A 12,141-nucleotide genomic window follows, 5' to 3' on the forward strand; every position below is an offset into this window, starting at 1 on the left:
CGACCACGGTGCAAGCAGCATTACTATAGGTATCCATCGATACCTTACGAACGACAATCTCCAGAGACACGGCCAACGACGTCAAGACCTGATAATCGATAGGAATAGCGATTCTATGCATCCGAAAGGGTAGCAACCTACGCCTAACGACCATATAAGCACTCCGAACACAATGTCTATATACATAGAATCGTGACCTCCCAGAGATCGACCAGAAAGGAAAATAAACAAAACAAAGACAATTGGCTACTGATCAAAGTCGAATTATTCAAAAGACTTAAGGAATAAAAGAGTCTGACGTTTAGAGTCGACTTTAGAATATAGTCGAAAAACTCGAAAATATACCTTCATCAAGCCGAAAACACGACTATCATTAAGATAAACTATAACGAAAGATTAAACTTTCAAAGCAATCTAGGGACTGATCAGACCTTAATCAGTTATCAGAACTTTGATTTTAATGAATATCTACATTTTTCGGAAAGATAGCTAGGAGGTAGCTAGATATGCCTCCACAACCTATATACACTGTCACTTCACTTCATCGACTCGACTATGATAAGATTTCTCGAGAATTGACGCCTTTTAAGGACTGATCAGGCTTTATTCTCACCGATGGGAATGGTCTAAAACCTGGAAAACCGAAATGGCCTATGTATATGGTCCCCTGATTCTAACCTCTATATATGTAATTCCGCTTAAGAGGATACTAAGCAGAGGGTTATAGAATCCTGATAGAACTGCCACTTAAAGCCCTAAAACTACTAATTCCAATCCGTTAAGACTCTGAAAAAGAAGCTTTACTAACGAATTGAATATATTAGATAATCTAATGGCATTTACCAATATAAGAGAAAATGTTAAGGCTAAGCCTTAACGATTTGTATAAGGAAAAGACTGTGGAGACTCTGACAAAGATTATCCTAAGACCATCCCGACCGCCGGCTTCTACTGATCACAGAATAAAGCGATTGGCTGCTCTTATTAGGGAATTGCCTAAGGATATTCGAGTGAGAAGTAAGTAAACCTATTTTGTCACCGCTTCTTAAAGAATAGACAACATTCTTTGCCGATCACCGACGATAATCAAGTAGTAATAGTAGCTATTATCCTCACTGTCGATACTTTAGGGTCTGATCATAAGGCTAACTATAACGAAACAAGAAACAACGATTATAACGACTATGACCTAGACTTTGATAGACTTTGAAAGACCTTGTTAGACTCTAAAGACTTTAAAGACCTTATTAGACTTAAGGTGATGCTAAGACGGTATATTGAAACATCAAGCAAAACCACTATGATACCCTACTACTTCGATAGATAGAGCTTTACCATACAAATAAACAAGCTATAGCCACCGCTATATACCTCGACGACTAGTAGGGCCTAAACCTACTAACGCAAGTAAAAATGATTTAAAGAATGTTTTATTAAGGATAGCACCAACGCTGGCCCTTAATAGGTATCCTACCCGACAAAGAGATAAGAAGAATTCTACTAATCAGAAAAGAAAGAATAGGATAGGAATCGATAATACCCTTAATCAGTATTAAGAATACTAGAAAAGCTGAAGATTGAATCGATTCCCGACAATAAGTGATAAAACATATATATATAATATATCATCATCGAAGAAAAGAAGATGGTCTGAATCTAACGATATATCTTCAAATTTGTAAGCTTTATTCAACAAACCGAACAGGAATCAGTCTCGTTTGCCTGATTATCGAAGCTTTTCGTCGATTGTCTTCATAAGGTACCGACAGAATTAATCTAGATTAGATCCTAAGCCTTCCACATCGTCATCTACACCGGTGGTGCTGACACCACTCGAAGGCTCCCAACTGTCGGACCCTCTAGACGATATGTCATTGGCACCGGACCCTACTATAGGTCTTTGGGATGACGATAGGTCTGATCATGATATTAAGGGAAAGTATAGTTTGAAATTCCGTCAAATGCCTAAGCCTGATGCTATAGAAGCTTCTCGGTTTAATGGTCAGAATATTATCAAATTCCTTTGCCACTAGGAAGATATAGCTGAAGACTATAAGCCTTCTAAAGACCGATAGGTCCGATAGATACACTTGTATTATACTAGGGAAGCAAAATTGATTGTAGAATAGATCGCCAAATTGGCTATAAGGAAGGAGGCTAGGAATCGTCTTACTTATATGAAAGAGGAACTGTATAGACGTTTCCAGACCTTCGACAAGGAGATAATACATAATTATACTATAGACTTAATCACCTTTCTTCAAAAGCCCTTACCTAATGATCTAAGCAGTCTAAGCAATAGTGTCTTTAAATTCGAAAATCTACTTACCTACAATAATATCCTAAAAACAGATAAGCAATATATATACCAATTCTTTACGATTCTTCCTTTCGACTATCAGTTAAGAATTCAGAATAAACTGAATATTTCCCTTAATAAAGTACAAGATATGTTATATGATTAGATCCGTTAGATACTTTGGAAAATCCTAGAGGATAATATTAGAAGGATGGCGGCTACTTTAGGAAGGTATACCTTACCATATCTATAGTCCTGCACGACTACCACTCCTTTTAGTTATCCTCCTACCATAATTGGCACTTTGAGAGCCTCTTTGAGTGAATGATATAATGATTATCTACAGCCGTAAGTTCTATACTTCGTTAAGGCTCAATTACGAGTACAAACACCACCACCTATAGGAACCACTACAACCTTCGAATTAGCCGATATGATGACTATATTAAAAATCTAACGTTAGGAAATTAAAGCTTTAAAGACTAAAGTAATCAATGTGAAGGATGGTAGGCAAATGATCAACACAGCTTCAAACTATCATAAAATAGCTTATTATCCTTTGCTACATCCTTATACTACTATGTCTACCTACCATATACCGCCTAGACAGATTGATCTATCTCAATAGATATATGATTCCTTTTATAGAGGAGCCTAATATAGGCAAGGCAGGTACAGCCAACAATAGCGTCTAATAGGTAAAGTAAAGTGCTTCTACTGTAGGAAACCAGGAGAGCGAATGAACAATTGCGATGAATATCATGATGATCGGCTTTATAGAGTCTATCACTACGATAGTGATATATAATTGTTCTTTTCTAGAAGGCTTATAGATGTTAGAAATACCCTAAATATTCTCAAGACACTGACGAAGCGGTAGAGAAAAGAAGGAAAGATAAGGAATATTATATATTTCTGGCTTACCTGATATATGTCCCTGCCTAGCGCCGCTGCCTTACGATAGATGATCAAAGAAGACAATCCATCAAACGTATATATTAGTATGAAATATCTGACGGTGTCCGATGATGCGATTGACAAGGAAATATAACCTATCAAGAAACCACCGTCAAACTAGAAGGCCAAAATCATCCTTTAGGGTGGGAGTGTCGTTACTTAACAAACTGATCAAGGATCAGAGAGGAATATACCGACTATCCTACAATGAGTGAGGGTAGAAGAAATCGAACAAGCCATGCGTATTGACACGAAAGTATAATTTGTTGTCGACTATGATAGCAGACCTTCCTCCACCATAGACCCAGCGATCCAAGGCTTTATATAGATGAGGCACAATCGATACGATTCTACGTCTTCTTTCCCAATAATTGATTTGTTTACTCTTGAGGATAAACAAATACCGCTTTTATCGTTCGCTTAAATCGTCAAGAAGCATAAGACTAAACATGATACATCACCATAAATCGTCGAAATTGATGATACAACAGCTAATACAGTAGGAAGGGACAAGATGAAGGTTGATTAGCCTCCAGATAATAATAAAAATCAAAATAAAAGCGAATTAGGGAAAATAAGGCTACAACCGAATCTAGAAGGGACGGAGGAAAATTTTTCGGAAGATTATGGCGGTCCTTCTGGATTTGGCCCTAGTGTTAGCCTTAGCTATGTTAGTTTTAACCTTCTAACTAAGGTAGGAAAGAATGACCCTACGACAACCATAATATTTGATAGGGATGTGAAATCAACGGAGAATATTGAGGAAGGGTTGAGGAAGGGAATTGGCTGAGAAAAAGTAGGAAGCAAAGCATAAAGAACGAAAATTGTGTCGATACCACAAACGTGAGAATAACTTATAGAAAGGCTTTCAAGCGAATTGCTTACAGCCACCATCAAGATATTAGGTGCCGATCTCCTACTTTTAAGTATACAATTGACGACAAGGTTCTTCCAGCTGGTAGAAGACGTAAAAGATAAAGTGGTAGAAACAAGGATCCTACCAAAAACGACGATAGAAGAGGTGGAAAGTGGTAACTCACACGCTTTCTCGACCATTTAGAAAGTCGATTTAAAAGACTATCAAGAGGATCCGTTCGATATGCCGACGTTGGCTATGGTTTATAAGAAGGAAGAACCAATTCGAATCCTACTTCAACATATAACCTTACAACCGTTACCAACCTAGATTAGCGTCTTACCAAGGGTGATCATATGATTGGGAGAAGAGTACTAGGAAAGCAATACCTTTCGAGCCATAATTGATAGCAGATCATAAGTCAACACTCTTTCGTATAAAGTATAGAAAGCGACAGGTTTGCCATCATATAGGACGAATATAACTTCGAAAGGGATCTATACTAAAGAAGTGCCTTTCTTTAGAAAAGTGGTCATAAATATTTATCTAGCAGTTAATCTATATCAGTAGGCCCATTTCTTTATCCTACCACTATCTAAATCTATCGATAAGATCTTATTAGATATATCCTTCATTATTGACACAAAGTTTTCACATAAGTATGACCTATCATCTAGATACATTTTTGGCTAAATCATATTGAAAGGTAGGATCAAAGTCTAAATATCTATTACTATCATTAATCAGCCTTTAAAAGCCTTACTAATACTCTTAAGAGACTAAGTATCGACCTAGAAAATGTCTTTAATATGGTCATATTTGAGGAGAGGAAAGTGTTGGTTGGAGAAGTAGTAGAGGGAAATGTACTAGAAATTGTCAAAATTGCGATCAACTTAGTTGTCAACCTACTCGCCAGATATATATAGGAAAAGACCCTAAGCAAGAAAAGAAAGATTGATTAGTCGTTAGAGAGTATATACAAACAATACAAACCAACCAAAAACTAGATATATATCAAACCGTTTCGACGAATCGGAAGGTTTAATATAAGGAAGATTAGGATCGTTATAAAAAAACTATTAAAGATACTAACGATTATAGTGAAAGAAACGGTTAGGATTTATATAATATATAAAAGAAAGGTATAAAAAGTATAACCTATAGATAATTTACCGTCTGATGGTTTATTATCGGAAGACAATCCATATTAAAGGTAGAAAAGATAGAATAAGGTAAAGAATCGAATCAAGGAAGGAGGGAAATTCAACAATCTAATGACTAGGAAATTTAGCAAAATCAAAGAAGGAATATATCTAACGGTTGATTAGCTTAAAATGATATTAGTAGACTATGATATTAAGCTTCTGCCTAAGGAGGAATTATTATTGTAAACGGTGCTTTTCAATAGAGAAGAGGCGTTTGTCTAGGACTTTAACGATATAGAAGCTATCTACGAATTGGTAGCATCATCTTAAGCAATCAAGACGATCGAACATAAAGCTTGGCAGACATCTAGCATACCAATTCTAAAGCTCTTTATAGGAAAGGTTATCAAACTACTTAGGGAAAGGATTGTAAGAGGAGTACTTAAAGAAAGTCATATGGCTTATAGAAACTTATGGTTTCTGGTGTAAAAGAAGGATGATAGTCTCTATCTAATCAATAATGCTACAAAGATTAATATAGTCATAGCTTAAGACATATTCATACCTTCAGCTGCCAAAGAACTTTCCGAAGATTTTGGTATATATGCCGTTTTGATACTCTATAACCTCTTCTCTAGATATGATCAAGTTCTCCTAGATATAAAAAGTAGGGATTTAACGACGTTTACGACGTTATTAGGTTTATTGAGAATGTATATATTATCGTAAGATATAATAAATTTGATGGTACAATTTATGTGGATCATGGTTCGTATTCTTTATAACCTAATCTCAAACGTTTGTCAAGCTTTCTTCGACAATCTTTATATTAAAGGCCCAACTACTAGATATGACGATAAGCCCTATAATCAGTATCTAAAGCTTCGAAAATTCATTATAGAGTATATATAGAATATCGATCGAGTCTTTCTAAACTGTGAACTAGCTAGGGTCATCATTATAGCCAAGAAATCCTAATAATGTAAGAAGGAAGTTATTATAGTAGGATACTTTTGTAGAATAGATGGCCATAAGCCTGATCAGATAAAGATTCGCAAGATCCTTAAATGAAAGTAATATGACTACTTAAAAGATGTATATGCCTTTTTTGGAATTGTCGGCTTCTATCGAATCTAGATAGAAGGATATATAACTATGGCTGAACTACTCTTTAGACTGATATAGAAGGATATATCTTTCGAATAGGCCGAAGTATAATTAAAGGTAATAGATAGTTTAAAACAATCTCTAACGAGTCTTCCAATCTTGATCAGCCTTGACTATACCTTAGAGGGTGGCATAATCATCCTAATGACTGATGCTAGTCTTATAGGATAGGGTGTTATGCTAATATAGTTAAAAGATGGTTATCGAAAACCGGCACGATTTGAAAGTAGAATCTAGACCTTCATAGAGGCTAAGTACGATATAACAAAACGGGAATGCTGAGATATACTATTTATACTTAAGCGGCTAAGATACTATCTCTATAAAGTCAGATTTACTCTTAAGATAGACGCCAAAGTACTGATATACCAGCTTAATAGGATAATGATCGACTTGTCTAAAGTATTGATCAATCGTTAGATCATCTGGATTCGTTCGTTTGACTTCGAAGTAAAGTATATTAGTGGAGCTAAGAATTTAGTGGCCGATAGGTTGTCATGAAAACTAGCGACGCTTAGTGACATAATCGAGAAAGAGTAGGAAGGCGATCTTTAAGACTTTATTGATACTTAGATCATAGCAAATATTATTATAGAAGCTGATTAAGCTTTAATTGACTTAGATAATCAGTTCAATTGGTTATAAGCCTCTTACGAAATCGGTTGATATCTTCTCTATAATAAGATGTCGGCTGATTATAACTTCCGTCAACGAAAAAGATTCAAAAATAAGTGTAACCATTATGTAGTGCGGGATAGCATATTACACTATCAGGAACAAAATAGAGTCCTCAGAAGGGTTATAGATGATCTAGAAAAGCGAAAAGAGTTGCTCAGAAAAGCTTACATTATATATAGTCATAAAGGAAGAGATAGGATATACGGAAGGATACGAAGAATATACTATTAGGACAGAATATATCATCAAATATGAGAAGCTATTGCTTCTTATATATAGTGTCAAAAATAAGATTTAAAACGATATAAAGAGAAAGCTAGACTTACGAATTTCCTTGATCAGTCGATATAGTATATTAATATTGATATTTAATATATACTATCATCTTAAGGAAAGAGAGCCCTTTTGGAAGTAAGATATAATCTGACTGGTTTTGTGGAAGCAGAAGCTATCGTTAAGGCTAACTCGAAAATAGTTTGGGGATTCTTTTGGCAAAGAATCGTATGCCAATATAGGTTGCCTATTATGATCATTATAGATGGAGGATTAGAGAATAAAGGAGAAGTTACTAAGTTTTTATAAGAGCTTGATATCTTCAAAGTTACTATATCTTTATATAATGTTCGAGCAAACGATATCATAGAGAATAGGCATATACCTATAGTATCAGCAATAGCCAAATATACTAATAGAATAGGAAAGGATTAGATAAAGCTACTATCGACCGTCCTTTTCGCTGATAAGACGTTAATCAGAGGATCTTATAAGTATTCTCTATTCTATTTGATATATAGATATGACCCAGTTCTTCCTATTAAGATAGTTGTCTTGATTTGGCAAGTTCTAGCATAGGAGAAAACAATAGATAGCCATGATCATTTATAAGAAAGGCTTAAAATGCTAGAATATAAGGAAGAAGATGTAAAAAGAGCTTATAATACTGTCCTCACTTTTAGGCAAGCATTAGCGAAGCGAAGGGACGAGGCCAACAAACACCGATTCCGACCAGCTAACGTTAAGCTATAAGAAGAAGATCTAGTCTTAGTGTTTGATAACTTTAGATCGATTAACAAATCTATAGTAGTAAAGTTAGCGTATAGGTGGAGAGGGCCTTATATGATTCAAAAAGTTAGGAAAGATAAAGGATATAGTGTTTATCTCCTATAGACTTTAGACGGCTTTCCTATATATAGAACCTTTATACTCATCCATCTAAAGAAATTCGTCAAAGATGATCAGAGCATATAGATGCCATCTACTGAAGATAAGATATAGTTGATAGAGTTACCATAATATCCTAGACGACCTATACTAAAGGAAGATAAAGAGGTAGACGACGATTCAGTTGACATAGACCAAACCGTAAGGCCAGACGAGGAGGGTGAAAAACAATAGGAATAAGAAGAAAACGACCCTTCTTAATATATACTTCAAAGCCAAACCAAGCCTAAAGACCAACTAAAGGATTGGGTCAACTAGAGTGAAGTCTGTGAGCATATGCTTGGGTATACCAAAGAAGGAGACAGTAGTAGCAACGAAGATAAGGAAAGATCAGCAAGCGGAGAGAGCGTAAGTACTGATCAGAGTGTAGCAGAGGATGAGATAATAGTTGTAGGATCTGAATGATACCAGATTCTGTCAATTAGTATTGGTGAGGCATAGTTATGTTAATCTTCCTTCTTTTCTTATTGAGAGCTTACTCCCAAACAACCATCTAAATGAAATTCTACCTATCAATTAAGTTGAATAATACCGTCCTACGCTGATTAGTAGCCAAAAGCTCCTTACAAAAGGATAACTTAACAATGTGGCCTGATTCGTAAAATATATAGGGAGATAATGTTGTTAAGTAGGAAGGAAGAATGATATACAAGATAAGGAAAGAATTTCATTAAAGTAAATTTCCTTTGTTACATAAGCTAGCTTTATAATTGTTTCCTTTATCCTTTCTTTAATCAGCCTAATGCTTTAAAGCAAATAGGGAAAATATCATCCTTTGTTCGGTTTTTACAAAGGCATTATTATATGATATCATCAAGACTCTATCTTCCCTTTTGCCTTATTGTCTTATGATTTCCCTATCCTTTCAGCCTTCTTCTTTTGATCAGCTTACTGTTTCTTAATATAATTGTCCTATTTCTCCTTAACCTTAGTAGCTATACCTTTCTAGCGGATAATCTTTATGGTCTAGTATGTTTTAAGACGAAGACAATAAGGTCCTAATTTTGGGAAGCTCCTTTTGTGAGCGGCTATCATCCGGATGCTAGGGTATATTCCAATACCTCTACCTTAAGTATTATAGGAGCAATCCTTCTCTTCCAGATGGTATATATAATTGCCGTAAATGCTATAGTTAAATCTAGGCACTGAAACACACTCGAAAAATGGCCATATAATGTATACCTTAGTCTTAGTCTAGTGTTGAGGAAATCTCCTAATCGACTTTAGATAGCGGTTTTCATAGTACTCACATAGGTTAAGGTTGTGAGTATTATAGAGTTGAACGAAAAGACCCTTCACTCTTTTGCCACAGTTGCTGATCAGCTTTATATAATTGCCGAGTGGTCCTCTGTTTACGATCTTAACAAAAACTGGCTTAAACTTTGTTGGTTGAAAATCGAGTTGTCTAATAGCTTGCCATGATTCGTTAGGAAGAAGGTCTTAGAATAGCTTTTTTACAAGGTCCACGTTTTCAATAGTCTATTTAAGGTAGAGATTGTACGCTGGACCCTAAACTTTGGAGATTATGATCATCCTAAGGTAGTGCTGTCAATTGAAGGTGAAGGTGGAGGTGCTATTATCAATGTATGAGTATTTTAAGATTTAAGTATATATACCCTTGTCCTCAATCTCTCGAGTTTGAGGTAGATAAGGGATGATAAAGTGATTAAGGTTCTGATTAGCCATAATTGATTATTATAGCATGAATTAGGTAGATATTGGACTTAGAAATGATGGTTGAGAAAAGGAGGAAAGGTGTGGAGGATAAGATATATAAGGTGGTGGACGGTATTTATAGGCGAGAAAAGGGGGAAAAATAATAAAGTGTTTATACGATTCATATAACCTAAACAATAAGATAAAACAAATTGATTATACTTATATAAGAGGAAGGAGCATATGATTAGGAAAGAGCTTCTTTTATTTTCGTATAAAATGTATTCATTATATGGATATAAATTGGGTGAAACGTTTCCTCTTTAACCTTATATCCATCTATCCTTACGATAATAACTCTTCCTTATATCTCCTTCTTTGCGTATACGATTATGGCCATACGAAAACAATTTAGAAGGTATTATATCGATTTAAGACTAAGTAAGTCTAGCTTTTCCTTTCCTTTTTACTTACTTTAAATGAGTGGTGTAAGTAAGGGAGAAAAAGAGGACGATTTTACGATTCGCCTCTTCTCGTCATTTAATATAAGGTCTGATAGCGGTAATGAATGATTTGTCAAGAAGTAGCGGTACCTCTTTCACGATTATGGCCCTAATAGAGAGAAAACTGATGAGGATAAGCCTTCTATACCTTAAGATAGAAGGGAGCCTCCTACTGTCAATTATTGGCACACTATAAATCGTCTTAGAAAGCTTTCAGTTTTACGTATATCTAAGCCTTCCTTTGGACAAGCCTTTGCTTCTTTACTACTTACTAGCCTAAACCCTGGACTATCAACATTTGCTAAACCTTAATCTTCTGTAGGGGATGATAATATATGGAATCCTAAGGCTCCTATCAGATTTAGGCTATAGAGTAACACTGTCGTTCCTTCTCCTATGCCTATAAGACCTTCTAGTTCGACTAGGAGGCTATCGTCTATCAAGCCATCTATTGATTAGAATAGCCTTATGAGGCCTGGTCAACTGGCTCGATCAGCTACTATAAGCCATATCAGTCTTACTAATCAAAGGGGAGCTGATTCTATATCTTCTTTACTAAGTCAATAAGGAGATACTGCCGTAAACATCTCTTAGGCTTGGCTAAGGATGCTAATCAAAGAGGTTAGCCAAACTTATAGAATTATAAATATAAGAGCTAAAGCACTCTCTCCTATTAAGAAGATCAACCTAATCAGTCGACTAGCTTATTTTTTCACGCTGGCTAGAGAGCATACGCTAGAGATATTCGTACAATACTTTTCGTACGTTAAGCCTTAAAGTGTATAGGTAGGGTATGATAGATCAAACGTCCTAGTTACTTAAATGAAGCTAGGCCTTGTTTCTATCTCTACCTATATGCTGGAGCTCTACAACCTAGAAGGGCACTTAATGAGGAACGAGTGGCTTATCTGGGAGATGATTAGGGCTAAGCTACTTATAGAATGTTAAGATATCCTCATTTGGGTGTAGATTCCGACTACTGCTGTATGGGAATTAGAGACGAAGCAATTCTCTATGACTGAAGATGATATCCTTTTTATCCAAACTCGCTGATTTCTTATATACCTACTATATTAGCATAATCATTAGTGTTTAGGTATCTATGATTAGGCTTACTATAATGCCTACTTTTTCGACTTTTTCTTTGAGGGATCTTCAGCTTAATGTATATGATAGGCGGAAGAATTACTAGAGGACTAGCTAAAAGAGTAAGGGATATTGGTTTTAACCCATAAGGCTTTGATAATATAGTTAGTATAGATCACTATTTAGAGAGCCTACTAAGAGTATAGTCTCTTTCTGCTTGAAAATGTATAGATATTCCTTAGGGAATAATACCTTCATCATACTAAGCCAGCCATTGACTAGACAGACTCGGAAGTCTATAAAGGTCATAAAGGTTCTAACCCTTAAGATTTAATGTGGGAGCTTTAGATTACTATGATCAGGAAAGAGATTGGAAATAGGACAGTCTTACGTATGCCTAAAGCTCCTCAAATCAATAACACTTAGGAGGATTGAATCTCTAAAGTTTCAAACTCTATTATCGCTATAGAAGGACCTAAAGCTAAGGCAGAATATAGCGACTATATTTTGAAGATGAACGTAAAGGTTGACCCTAACGAGTTAAAGGAGATATCTGATCCTTGAAAAGATATC

This window comes from Phaeoacremonium minimum, assembly GCF_000392275.1.
Source record: "Phaeoacremonium minimum UCRPA7 unplaced genomic scaffold PA7_03_scaffold_224, whole genome shotgun sequence".
In the NCBI taxonomy this organism is placed as follows: Eukaryota; Fungi; Ascomycota; class Sordariomycetes; order Togniniales; family Togniniaceae; genus Phaeoacremonium; species Phaeoacremonium minimum.